We start from the raw sequence: 13,683 nt of genomic DNA, 5'->3' as shown, positions 1-13,683 counted from the left end.
CACTTCTGTAGCCGTATAATTTGCCATTTTACCAGAATTTTATCAGAGTACAAATGTTAAAAAAATACATAAACACTTGTGACTTTGGCACTAAATGGACAAAATTTTGGAGGGATACTTAGAGGAACTCCATCAGATGGAAAGTCCAAAATGTCTCGGTACTTTGGACCATTCAAGTTGCCTAAAGGGCAGATTACGCTAAAAGCAGTTTCTTGAGAAGTAATTAATGAGTAATAAAAAATAATGAGAAGTTTGTTTTAAGACTAATTTCGCGTATTAACAATGAAAACGTGGTATTTTTATTGTTAATTTATTGCAGAATCGTAAGCATGGGTTCTCAGTAAGAGAAATCGAAGAAATTGAATTTCGTCGATTACAGCGCCATCTATCATGAATCGAGAAAAATGTTTCGGACAAATTGTATGTGTTTTTAGCCAAAGATTCCGAATATGCAATAAAAAATAGGGGTTCCCATTTAAGATTTCAAACTTGCCCCCCCTCACCGCCCAGGGGGAGGGGTGAGGGGGCTAATTTTAACGTCATTGTACGTCCCCCTCGAAATGACGAAATTTTGATTGTAAACATTTTTTCGTAGTGTGCTTATTTTTCGAGTTATTTGGCTGCCTAAGTTAAAATGGGTCACCTTGTATATATATATATATATATATATATATATATATATATATATATATATGTGTTATAGAAATAAAGCAAATCTTGCAAAAGAAATTAGTTTTTATGTACACACTTAATATAAACATCCCAAGAGGGAAAAGTTACATTGATTCGACGTCTATCAGACATCTACATGAAACGTCTATCTACTATCTATGTCTAATCTAGATCGATATCGACCTAAAAACAGTCTACATTTTAATGTCTAATAGACCGTCATTTCGACGTCTTATCGATATTAACTTTAGACGGCCGTAGTAAGAGAATACCCATACAGCACAATAATGTTGAATCAATGTTGAAAGAATGTTGAATTGCAACAATGTCAAAATTGCAGCAACATTGAGAAACATTGAATCAACGTTGCACAAACCTTATAATGTAATATAACGTAAAAATGTCCGCAATTGTTGATTTACCTTGACATTTCAACGTCTTATTTATTCTTATTGTTTCATAAAAAAACTAATTTCTAATTTTCTTCATGTCTTATAACTGCTAGAAACCGAAGATTGTCAAACCCGCTCTAAAACTTTCGCGAATCCTTTCTCGATAATTTCGAATCCGAAGCAGTATGCAGGTCATCCATCCATCCTGATTGCGTTGCTTAACCTGAGGATCGAGCAGCACACGATGATTTCAATGACTTCAACGATGTTCTTATAATTTATGCTTATAAAATGTAAACTTACAGTGTTCACAGTATATTATAACGTACCTAGCAAATATGCGTTGACTCACCTATCTATTTTATTTAATATCTCTAAAGTTTATTTGCAAAATGACTTCGACCATTCCTTCCAGTTTAATGTTTTTCGAGTAATCTGACATTCCTAGCTTTGTAATACTATAATTGAAAAGGAAATCTAAAAAAAACTGACGTCTTCACTTAGAATAATTTTTTTAGGCAAAACGCGCGCGATAGCAATTACGAGCCAAAATTTACAAGACAGTAGAGCAACTCGTTACTTTTATATAAAAGAAAAAATCTTTACATCTTTACATCTAAGAAACGATCTAAAATGTATTAATTTAATGAATAAATTAAGTAAAACTTATTTATTAATAAAATATTAAGAAATTTATAGAAAGAAAAGAATATTATAGTAAAATTACTGTGATATATCATATTAAGGGGTATGGCCAGGGTAGCGGATCTTAAAATATCAGTAAACAAATATCCTGTGTAACCTCAAATCAAATTTCTAGTAAAAATGAAAATATTTTTACGCGTAAAGCAAAAGATATATATTAGACGTCGATTCAATATCGAATAGATGTCTGGAAAGTCTGTAAATAATCAACAAAATAAAATCCCGAAATTCTATCGAAAACTCTCTTTTAATGGTCAATATATTATGAATGGATTCTAAACCATTAAAATTTACTCAAAATAGAATACGTCTAAATTGCCATTTTTCTAGACGCGCATTTAAACTAGACATAACTTAGATTTCTCCGACATCGGTTAGATGTTGAATCGACGTCAGCGTTCTCGCTGGGTTATTATTATTTATAATCACACATACATATTTTCTTTTACTTTTTGTACGTACCCATATATATATTTAAACACACATTTTTAAACAATAAATTACCTCTTTAGAAAAATATTTTCTTCTTTCTATGTCGAAAGATTATAAATAATAAAAAAATTATTTAAATATAAATTGAATTATTTCAAAAGTATTTTTAAATTAATGTTTCTAGATTTTTTTAATATAATAACTTTTAATGTACTTATTTTTATTATTTACTATCTTCTTTTAATTTAAGGTTTTTCCGACCAAATGAAAGGCTATTTTATGCCTAATCCAATTATGTATAACAATGTAATATTCCGAACGACAGATTGGTCGAAAAATATGTGGAAACATTTCCATACACGCGCAATCCACAACCATCTGTTTACTTGATACGTTGACGTACATGACACGTCCTCTCCGTACCTTGTTATAATAAGCGATAATAATTAACATAGATATGTAGGATATGTAATATACAGAGTTCTCGAAAAATATAGAAACGGCTCAATAATTCGTCAGGGGTCCTGAAAAGAATGTTAAATACATAAGTTTCAGGGCGTACAATGGTGGCCTTGACGTTGATATTCAGCTTGATCTTCAAGGTTATTTCAAGATCAAATATGATGCCATAGTATTGAATACAGACGATCCCAAGAGGTCATTGAAGGTCAAATCTCCGTTTGGAGTGATCTGCGCGAATATCGTCGTAAATATAATTTTCAAAGGGAAATTTTGAATAGAACAACTGCAGAGTTCAATGAAAAGCATAGTTGATAGCCTGGACCTTGACCTTGAGATTGACCTTCTACTATATGGCCAATCGCGGCAAGATGAAAACAGAATTCGGTCAACCGAGGCAAGATGGAGTCGTTATCCGGCAAATCCAGATAAGATGGAGTCCATATCCGGCCAATCAAGGCAAGGTGGAGTCGATATCCGGCCAATTAACGTAAGATATTGCTACTCTCTTTATTACAATTTTGAGTGACTTCATGTTATCAAGTGCTCAAATTGTTTACTGTTTAGGATCTGTTTGGGAACAATGCCCTAGGCGTTCGTCGAAATTTTCCAATATCTTTTCCAACACTTCTAGTGTGATTAAACCTGAGACAACGGCAACGCGTTTACGGAGATCTTCTACGTCACGCTTAGTTTTGTAAACATTATTTTTTGAATACTCCAGAACAAAAATTTAGCGGTGACAAATCGAGTAATCACGTCGTTCAACTGTACCAGCTCTTCCTATCAGCTTATCAGGAAAAGTGCGATCTAAGAAATTTCTCACCTCTCGAGAGTAATGCAGTCCAGGCCCTTCCTGTTGGAACCAAACAGTAGGCAGGTCATCTCCAAATAGTTGAATAGCAAACAATACTTGAGTTTGTAATAAATGCAAATATCCAAGTCCGTTTAAATTCCCATCAATGAAAAATAGTCCAAATACACCACGTCGACAGATACCCGTCCAAATATTTACTATTTGACGATATTGTGAATTGGGAATAGGATTCCGATTTGGATATGTCTCATTAAATAAAGTTGCGACGTCTGCATACGATCGAACGCGGTCACTATAGACTCGCATCATTAAAAATGTGATTCTTTCTTTTTCAACTCTATATTACATGTACTAAAAGATTAAGTTCAATCTGACTCCACAGTAATACTCCACAATTTTTTTATCAAATGTAAAATTGTCGGAAGCGACGGAATAAGTTTTTGCATAGATACTTGAACGCAGGTATCATTTAGAAATAGACAGCGAGAGCGAATGGAGGGGATATTAACGAAAGCTTATAGTGTAGAGTGTGCATTTGAAAAATACAAAACATTACTGATAATTGACCTACGTATTTAGGACTGCTCACGTACTGTTTCGTATTTCTTCTTTCATTGATGAAAATTCAAACAGTCCTAGATATTTATTCAACTATTGCTTTTTAATAAACCTTGCAACTCTTGTTTTAAAATTTCCTTCCAAAATGTGTTTTTACCAAGATATTCGGGCAGGTCACTTGAAACGGTGACTTGACCTTCAATGACCTCTTGAGGTCATTTGAACTATGACACCTATACATTTGAAAGTAAAATTCTCCACTCTATCGGTTTCCGTGATAAAAAAATAGGGGTTTCCATTTTGAAAAATCAATTTGATAATAACTTGGAATAACCTTGAAAGTCAAGCTGAAGATTAAAGTCAAAGCCACTATCGTACGCTAATTTTTAAATACTGTAACTTTGATATTTAACATTCTTTTCCAGGCGAATTATTAAGCCGTTTCGAGGACCTTGTATAATACATATTAATCCCTTCACTGTGGAGAGAAAAATCACTAAGTGGGCTAAAAATGTGCAGGGCGTTCTACTAGACGCATTTTTATAAAAATTTGTATTGTAACGCTGCACTCGCGACCCGCGCAGTCGGCACACGAATCGGGTGCAGCGACAAAATTATATTATTTCACTTCCGGGTCAGCTTTCACAGTTCGGCGGATTTCGCGAGACTCGACAGCTCACACGAACAAAAGAAAAACTCTAACTGGGCGCCAGGTACGGCGATCCGTACCCACTAAAATAATCGTACACTAAACGCTAACAAGTTGGTCTCGCCGAAGAACAGTACTCGTCGTCCGCCCGAACTGCTGACCAACGTCCGGCAGCTCAACCCTCTTCGCGGCAGAGGGGCTGGTTCGCTCGAAGTCGGAGGTGTAAGGAAAGAACGGCGACTAGGTTAACTAAATAAGTCGAAATATCATGAGACAACGTTTATTGTTCGTGACCGTTACACAAGTATTAATCGGCAGCTAATATATTATGATAACAGAGTTAGTCTTTGTTCGCGATCGCGACAGAGAAATTCGGCAGCGCGAGTTATCGTCGTGACCGGCGGAGGTCACGACCGCCACGTACGCGTTCGGCGGTGTGGTCGCGTCAACGGTATAACCGACGGATGTTCGGCGGTTTTCCTACGTACGAAAGAACCCGTGAGCTTGTCCCTCGAACGCGCGAGAGGGACGCGAGCCCTTGCCCTCGTCCAGGAGGACGGCCGGGTCTCCGCTCGTCGACGCCTCGCCCGCTCCGTGCCACGAAAATCACCAAAAATAAATATCGTCCTCGTTCCTTTTGGAACGGACTCACCAAAATGTCGAGCGGAGCGGGGGCGGTCGGCAGCTGGCCTCGGCGGTCCCTCTGGACTCACACTAATTTGACCCTGGATCGCAGCGGTCTTACGGTCGTCGGTCGAGTCGTCGGTGCTTCGTCGTAGAATCCTCGGCTTCACGGATGGCGCGTCCTTCACACTCAATACCGTATACTTTGCGAGATTGGTGACGAAAGCTCTCGAACGGTCGTTGTCTTCCCGTTTTATCTGAGGGTTTTGAACTCGCTTCCGACAGCTCTTGATGGCTCATTGGCGGGATCTTTCTCCCGTTTTCCTATCTCAGATTTTGCACAGCTGTTTTCATTATGGCAGGCTTTGGAGCTTCCTTGTCCATCTGACCTTGGCTTTAGCTCCTTTGCGGCAGCCGTTGTTTGCATTGATCCACGAGCTTCGCGGCGTCCTCGCTCGGATCGGAGGACGCTCCGGGTCGCGGAGGATGTGCTCGCCGATTTCCTCTGGCGGCAGCTATCCTCCGCTCGTCCGCGGTGTCGATCCACTCCGTCCTCGCGGCTTCCTAGCGACAGCTCGTGATCGCTCCTCTTCGGCAGCTTCGCCTCGCCGTTCAGGATGTTGCTGGAAACAGTTGTATGTTAGGTTTTCCCACCCTGTGGGTCCCTACTGAGTCGTATTATTAATGGAAGCGGTTCACCTGGAATAGCGAGTCTTGCGGCCGTTCTTCTCGCAGGCTTTACTTCTCCCACGGTGGCAGCAGTCCTCCTTGCTGGTGGCTTCTTCTTCCTGACTCAACCTTGATGACCGTATTTATTCACAAAATATATAATTCGAGGGCTGCGTAGGCTCGCGTCCTAATCGCCTTACGGCTAGGACGCGACATCCGCCTGCAGCCGGGAAGCGCATAATGCTTCCTTACTATAGTCGACGAGTGACGAACGATATTTACTAATCGTCACGTCACAGTATATAACTATTTTTGATATCGCTGAACACGAATCTAAGGTCGAAATTAGAAAATTCAAAATGGTGGGTTTAATATGGCAACAGAAAGTACTAAAGAATTTAATAAAGTAGCGGATTTCTGTAAAGCTTAGGGAGTTTTATGAGTTGCTGAAAACAAAATTAGAAAATTGAAGGCAAAATTAGAAAATTCAAAATGGCGGATCCAATATGGTGGATCAGAATGTCAAAAACTGCAAATAATTGATGGATTTCTTTAATATTTGGCATTGCAGGGTTTTTAGATTCTCAAATATTCACCAGCTAAAATATAGGATAAAAATATTATTATTTCGCTATTTTAAATCGAACGAAACGATATAGAATATCATCATAATAAAATTGTAGTTAAGTACTTGTTACCTGTAATTGAGTACCTGTTATCAATTTTAAAAAAGTCTTCGAAATGGATCTACCATAAAAAATTTTAAAATTTTTCAATTTTACTTCAAATTTATATTCAACGATCCTTAAAATTCCCTAGTGCAAAATTTTGTGCAGATCCCCTAATTTATGTAACTGTAATTGAATTTTAAGTCAGTACGTCTATAAACGTACTCCACAGTTTGAGCCCGACTACGTCAATAGATGTACTTCACAGTAAAAGAGTTAATATATAACACACATCAATATACAGGCTGTCTCAGTCTACATTCTACAAATCTCTCGTGAGAATGTAGAACGGTTCGAGTTAAACATAAGTCCTGTATTATTGAGAAAGGTTACTTATTAGCACGATTCAATTGGTCAAGAAATGGTAGGCGATGCGCGGTGGGGAGAAGGACAAGCGCCACTACCCGTGCTTGCATCGTTGCTTTTTACGTCTCGGCACAGTGCGCCAAAAGCTTGCGTCGATAGCAGTTGCTCGGTTGCGATTACATTTATGACATCACTTTATAAAACAACAAAAAAGCTAACATTAAGACTGCAACAAGATTTTATAATTAAAAAAAGTAGAAGGAGAAAAAGTGATAGAAAGTTCGTGATGCAAGCGGTGCGACGAGATGTAGGAATTGGCCGTGCCGCCATCCGTTTTTTGACCAACTGGCCCGCGCTGCAGTTCGAGCGGCTCAGAGATTCAAGCGCTCCTTCCTTTCTCATACGATTTTTTTAAACTAATTTCTTAAAAACTATTGCGAATATCGCAAAACGGTATGGAACTTTCTTACTCAATCCATTCTACATTGTCGCGAACTTTGAAAATAATGATCTAGGACATCTTGTATGTACCAGGTGTAGAAGTATGAAACCGGAATTTTTTTATACAAATAAGACGTCTGTTGTTCGAAAGTGATAAATAATACTTTATTCAAAATAATTTCCACTGTTTTGAACACATTTTTCCCACCTCTCTGGCAGTTTATGAATGCCGTGCCAAAAAAACTTTTCATCTTTTGAAGCGAACCAGTTATCTAGCCATTTTTCCACATTTTCATACGAATCGAAGCGTTGGTTAGCGAGAGCGTGTCCTAGCGATGCGAACAGGTGATAATCGGACGGAGCCAAGTCTGGAGAATAAGCCGCATGCGGTAGTAATTCCCAACTGAACGACTCGATCGTTTCCTTGACCCGTTTTGCTGTATGTGATGGGGCATTATCATGGAGCAAAATGACATTGTGTTGCCTTTTTGCATATTCTGGTCGTTTTTTAGTCAATGTTCGATTTAAATCGATCATTTGTTGTTGGTAGCGATTAGTATTGACGGTTTGACCAGGTTTCAGCAGTTCATAGTTCATAGTTCATAGTTCATAGTTCTTCGTTCCTCACGTCAAAATCACCACTTTTGAATTTTTTAAACCACTCGAAACACTGAGATTTACCAAGAGCATATTCACCGTAAGCTTCGACAAGCATTCGATGTGATTCTGCAGCAGTTTTCTTTAAATGATAACAGAAAATCAATGCTGTCCGCAAATCATAGTTAGTAGGCTCGAAACGTGACATGTTTAAGGTTATACAAAAATATACTAGAGAATGAAAGTTGGGGTTATGTTTGTTGACAATATTCGTCAGCTGTTAGGAGAATATAATAGCGCGGCAGTAGCGGTCTTACGGTCACTAAACTGAACGCTGGCACCATTTATAGGGGAATTCCGGTTTCATACTTCTACACCTGGTATATATATATATATATATGGGATCGGGAAGGGGCTACACTCATGATTTCGTTCTAATTCAAATATTAAACCCGCTTATTACGGGACTGAGCGATTGTTTATACGTGAGACGACCTAAACAGCGAGCGAAAAGGTCGGGACGTTCTTCGTTATTAGGATCGCGACGAGTACGGTCGGAGAGCGGAGCAGTAAGATCTGCGAACGAGTAATATATTATTCTCTGTAATCCTTGTATTTATTAAACGTTTGTTCAAAACGATAGTAAAAAGAAGTGTTTCTCCATTGAAATCCCATATATATTTGAGTCATTCCACGAGAAATCAGATTGCCAGGTCCAGAAGAATTTTTAATCTAACGCCTTCTATGAGGACTCAAAATAGGTATGAATATAGACTTTCGCCATATGGCTTGTTCCGAAATTCAAAATGACTAATTCAATATAACGCTTGGAAGGGCTCTTTCTAGTTGCTCCTCCCTAGATGAGGAGGGACAACGATGAAAGCGGGCATATATGGCCGCTTAAACAATAGCAACCTTTGACTTTGAGAGACTACAGTTGTACCACTGATACGGTAACATTGTTTCTTTCTATAGTCGCCGTGTGTTCAGAATAGCGTCAAAGATGTCACTTCCGTACGGCATCTCTGAACATTATTAAGAGAAAGGAAAATGTCGTCAGCGTGGAGCGTCAGGTAGCTCAGTGGTTTAGAGCAGTAGTCCGGCAGGCGAAAGATTCGGGTTCGATTCCCGGTATAGCAAACCGCGTTTTCGATTCATCCTGAACGAAAGAAGACAGGTCCCAAATACACGGCATCTCGCCGCTACCTAATACGTTTTCCTTCTTCTACGGACTATAAAAGGGCGTACTAGGCAGCAGCAGTACGCCGTGCGGTTGGGATCTGCGTCTTCTTTTTGTTCCGAAGAGAGGAAAATATCGAAAGCGCGGTTTACTAAGTCAGAAATCAAACCCAGATCTTTCGCGGGCGACTGCTCTAAACCACTGAGCTACTTGACGCTCTACACTCACGATACTCTCCTTCCTCTGATAACATTCAGAGATGCCGTTCGGAAGCGATATCTCTGGCGCTATCTCAAACGCACGGCAACAACAGAGAGAAACAATGTTTCCGTATCAATGATACAGCTGTGGTCTCTCAAAATCAAAGCTGCTATCCTTTAAGACCTAGTATGACATATATGCCTGTCTCCACTATTGTCCCTTCTTATCCGGTGCAAATCGTAGAAAAAGCCCCGAGGTCGACGCCATTTTTTGGCTGCCCCTGGGTGCTTGAACATGTCTTGCAACGCTTCTGGAGGGTACCATTATAGAAGAAGAAGGTTGTATTAGATGGCGGTGGGTCGCCGTGCGGTTCGTAAAATTATAAGAAAATGTAATTAATTCATTAGAAAGCATCACAACCATGTGAATTACGATGGAATTAGTTATGGAATTTTTCTCGAGATATTCATTGGTCAATATGTTGTAGATCCTCAAACACTAAAATAGCGGATTCAATATAGCGAATATCATGGACATTTACCTTTAGAACAAATGGATCACATATAAAAAATAAAAAATTATTTACGTATAACTTCAACGCATATGATATGTAGATGCATAACTTAAATAATTGGACTTCTCTAATATTTGGCATTGCAGGATTTTTAGATTCTCAAATATTCACCAGCTAAAATGAGGATAAAAATACTATTATTTCGATTATTTCGCTATTTTAAATTGAACGAAACATTATAAAATAACATCATAATAAAATTGTGAAATGCTTGTTACCTGCAACTGAGTACCTATTATCAATTTCAAAAAGGTCTTCAAAATGGATCTACCAGCAAAAATGTTTACTTCAAATTTGTATTCAGCGATCCTTAAAACTTCTAGTGCTAAATTTTAGAAAACAATAATAAATAACCCTGAATTATTAAAACTTCATCATGATAGATCCAACATGGCAATCAGAAACAAAAACAAGAAAAATGACGAAAAAAACAATGTTATAACATTAATCGATTAACTTTCGTAAATCGCCCACGTTCCAATATTTCAAAATGACGATAAAATAGCGACATTCGGTACAACTATACCGATCACTTTGATTGTATCGCCATGTGCATGAAAATGTCTAGGTATATTGCAATTGGAAAGAACCCGTCGTTGTCAGCATTCCAGTACTTTGATTTATCTAGTGATTTACTAGAATAAACTAGATCTAACTAAATACATTTACTAACTCATTACATTTCGTATCCAATGAGACTCTGTACAATCGGGTTTCACCCATATAGGATGCGTCAATGTTATAAAAGTTGGTTAGAAATTACCTCGATAGCCAATTAATATTTTTCCAAAAAAGTAGAAGTTTATTATAGAAAACCATATTGTTTGGCTATCGCCGTATTGTGTAACCAATTTACAACGTGCGACAAGCGTTGCTGTGTTTTATGTGCTGTGACGTGGCAGCTGTGGAGGCGCCCGTCTCAAGAATCCCGTACCGATTTAGCGAGAATGTTTTTCGCGTGTCGTGTCGCTAACGGTTTTTCAAGACCTTCCCGAATATCGCGTTCCGTCGAATGTTTATTGTGAAGATCTAGAACAAAGCGAAGAAGCGATTTTTGCGAGCGGAGCAGATGCGAAGATCAGCGCGTCCCGAATTTTGTGCCCCTCGGCGTCCCTTGCCGGCCACCAGGACGAGGAGCGGAGGATGCAGCGGACGACAACTGGCGAAGCCCTTACTCAGGTGAATCGCACTCTCGTACTTTGGTGATTAAAATATATTATCGCGGATTATCGCGCGCTCAGCAATAGCAAATATTCTATCGCTGAGGAATTACCGTAGTTATAACACAGTATCGCGCTTAGACGGATCAGCTGTGTTTACTTTTAGCGAAGCAGCCGTCGTGAGAAACCCGGCAGGAAAAAACGGGAGAGCCGAGAGAGACAACAGGCGAACTCCCGATGACAACAGTGTCTCGAGACAAGATTACCGAAATCTGCCGATTCTCGACGACCGACCAGCACAGGACGAGGGGGGCAGCGACGAGGGAGGATCCGCGAGGATACGCGATCCTCCCAGGAAAAATCAGCTGGCAGCCTTACCGCGACCGTTGCCGCGCACAGACAAAGCGATTTACCAGATTACCGTGCCAACAGTGCGTGAGAGAGAACGAGAGAGGGACGAGAGAGCGAGGAGAGTGAGATAGCGAGGAGAGAGAGAGGACAGTGAGAGAGCGAGAGAGAGAGAGAGAGCGGAGAGAGGGAGCAGTGAGCGACCGAGGGGGGAGCGGAGCGAGGGAGAAAGAGAGCGGAGAGAGAGAGAGGATCGCTGCCGTCGTCGCCGACGTCGCCGCCGACGCAAGGGTCGTCGCCGAAAATTGTAAGATTGATCATCTGCTCCAAAAATTTATTTGTGTCGCGTATCGACCCGTCTTGCATCGTGTCTCGTCCGCGGAGTGGTCGCGCGAGTAAGAAAAGGCTCGCCCGAGGAAAACGTCCTCGGGCTTCGCGTGGCGTTCGCGAGCAGTACCGCTTACCGAGGAGCGTGACCGTTACACCTTTATATCGCTGGTTGAATATCGGGATGTGCGAGAGTCCCCGAATAAACGTAATTCTCAGCATTAAAATCGAGTCAAGTTGATTTCGCCTTCTCCTAACCCATCCTGTCTCCGACTTTAATTTCATAGGAGCTATCGGTCCCGACGGTTCCGGGACGCGCGATTTTCGCGATAATTATCGACTCTCGCGTTTATCGAGGTGGTGCGGCCTTTCCGCATCTGGCGCCCAACTATCGCGGGTATCTTAGTGGCGTGTTCTGGAGCCGACGGCAATTTGTCGACGCGGCTAACAGGCGACTGTCTGCCGTCGCTCGCGAAATTCCGTTCGCGAGTAGCGTCGCAGTGCAAGAGACATTATTCTGAAGGTCGATATTTCAAAACGCAATGAAAATTATTAATATAAACAAATTTGCTAGAATATGTATAATTTTATTAGTCGACACTTAATAAATTTACTCACTTTTTTAATTTTCGCTATGTTTTGAGATACACAATGACTGCGTTCAGCAGAGAAAGCTGCTTTGCAACTGTTGTAAAATTCGTGAATCTGATTGGAGTATGCTCTTAATTTTGGTTGAATCCAAGAGCATGTACCAATCAGATCAAACCAATCTACCCTCTGGGAGTTTATTACGGTTTTGTGTGAGAAGTGAAAATGCGAAAAGTAAACGAATTTACTAGAATATTTATAATTTCATTGGTCTACATCTAGTGAATTCGCTCACTTTTCGCATTTTTACTTCTTAAACAGAACCGTAATAAGCTCCCTAGTTTGGAGAATATTTAACGATTTTTTAATCGATTTTCACAGAATCAATTTTCTTCAGCCCGATTTTTTAGCAAATCGATTTTAGTTGGTTCGATACGAAATCGATTCAAAAATCGATTTTTAATCTGACGATTTCCCATCCCTAATCAAGATATTAATTATGGAAAATTAAGAAAAAAGCGCTGATGCTAGAAGGAGGAGCGCTTGAGCTATTCAAACTGTAGCGCGACAAAGGGAAGGACAACGCGCCTCTGCCTGCACTTTTTATCTATGTCCAGCCTAAGAATTGGCCAATCATAACTGATTATTTTTGTAATAATCAACTGTGATTGATCAATTCTCACGGCTTACGACCCTATTGTAGACCAGGTCTTATTGCGTTTACGCGACTTTTATCTCTCTTTTGTTCCAAATCTGGGAACGCTGCTTACGTCTTGCCGCACTGAGTTAAATCTCGCGTTGATGGTCGCTTCTCCCCCTATCATTCAGCACACGCTTTTTTCTTAATCTCCCACAAATAATATCTCGATTATGCGAATATATCTCGAGTTGCGAATACCGCAAAACAGTATAGAATTTTTATGTTTACCATAATATTATATGTGCGTAAATCAGCAGATATAAAGACAGTTTACTGCCGTAGTATTTTATGATTCCAAATGTGCTATGTACAGTATGTTTGATAAGAGCGTGTACGGCAAAACTCAAAAACTTAGGATAATACATAAATTGAAAAAATTTGTACACATTATGCATGATATAGACTGCGATGCTTTGTTATTAATAAGTTCAGTCCAGTCGCCTCCATTATCAATAATTGACTGGCATCTCTGAGGCATACTTTTTACTAATTTTACAGCATAATCTTCAGACAAAGATCTCCATATAAATCGAATCTGTCGAATTAACTGCTTGAC

The 13,683-nt window shown here is 39.7% G+C and overlaps 1 protein-coding gene across 6 annotated transcripts in view; it reads left to right on the top strand.

Annotated features, from left to right (window-relative positions):
• LOC116843356 (F-actin-monooxygenase Mical) overlaps window positions 1–13,683 on the top strand; it is an 874,436-nt gene that overhangs the window by 801,043 nt on the left and 59,710 nt on the right. The gene's annotated exons all lie outside the window — the stretch shown is intronic.

This window comes from Odontomachus brunneus, unplaced genomic scaffold (assembly GCF_010583005.1).
Source record: "Odontomachus brunneus isolate Ranch 3 - 2012 unplaced genomic scaffold, Obru_v1 Obru_scaffold_032, whole genome shotgun sequence".
NCBI lineage: Eukaryota > Metazoa > Arthropoda > Insecta > Hymenoptera > Formicidae > Odontomachus > Odontomachus brunneus.
Note: the sequence above shows the minus strand (reverse complement) of the source record. Positions and strands in the feature narration are given on the sequence as shown.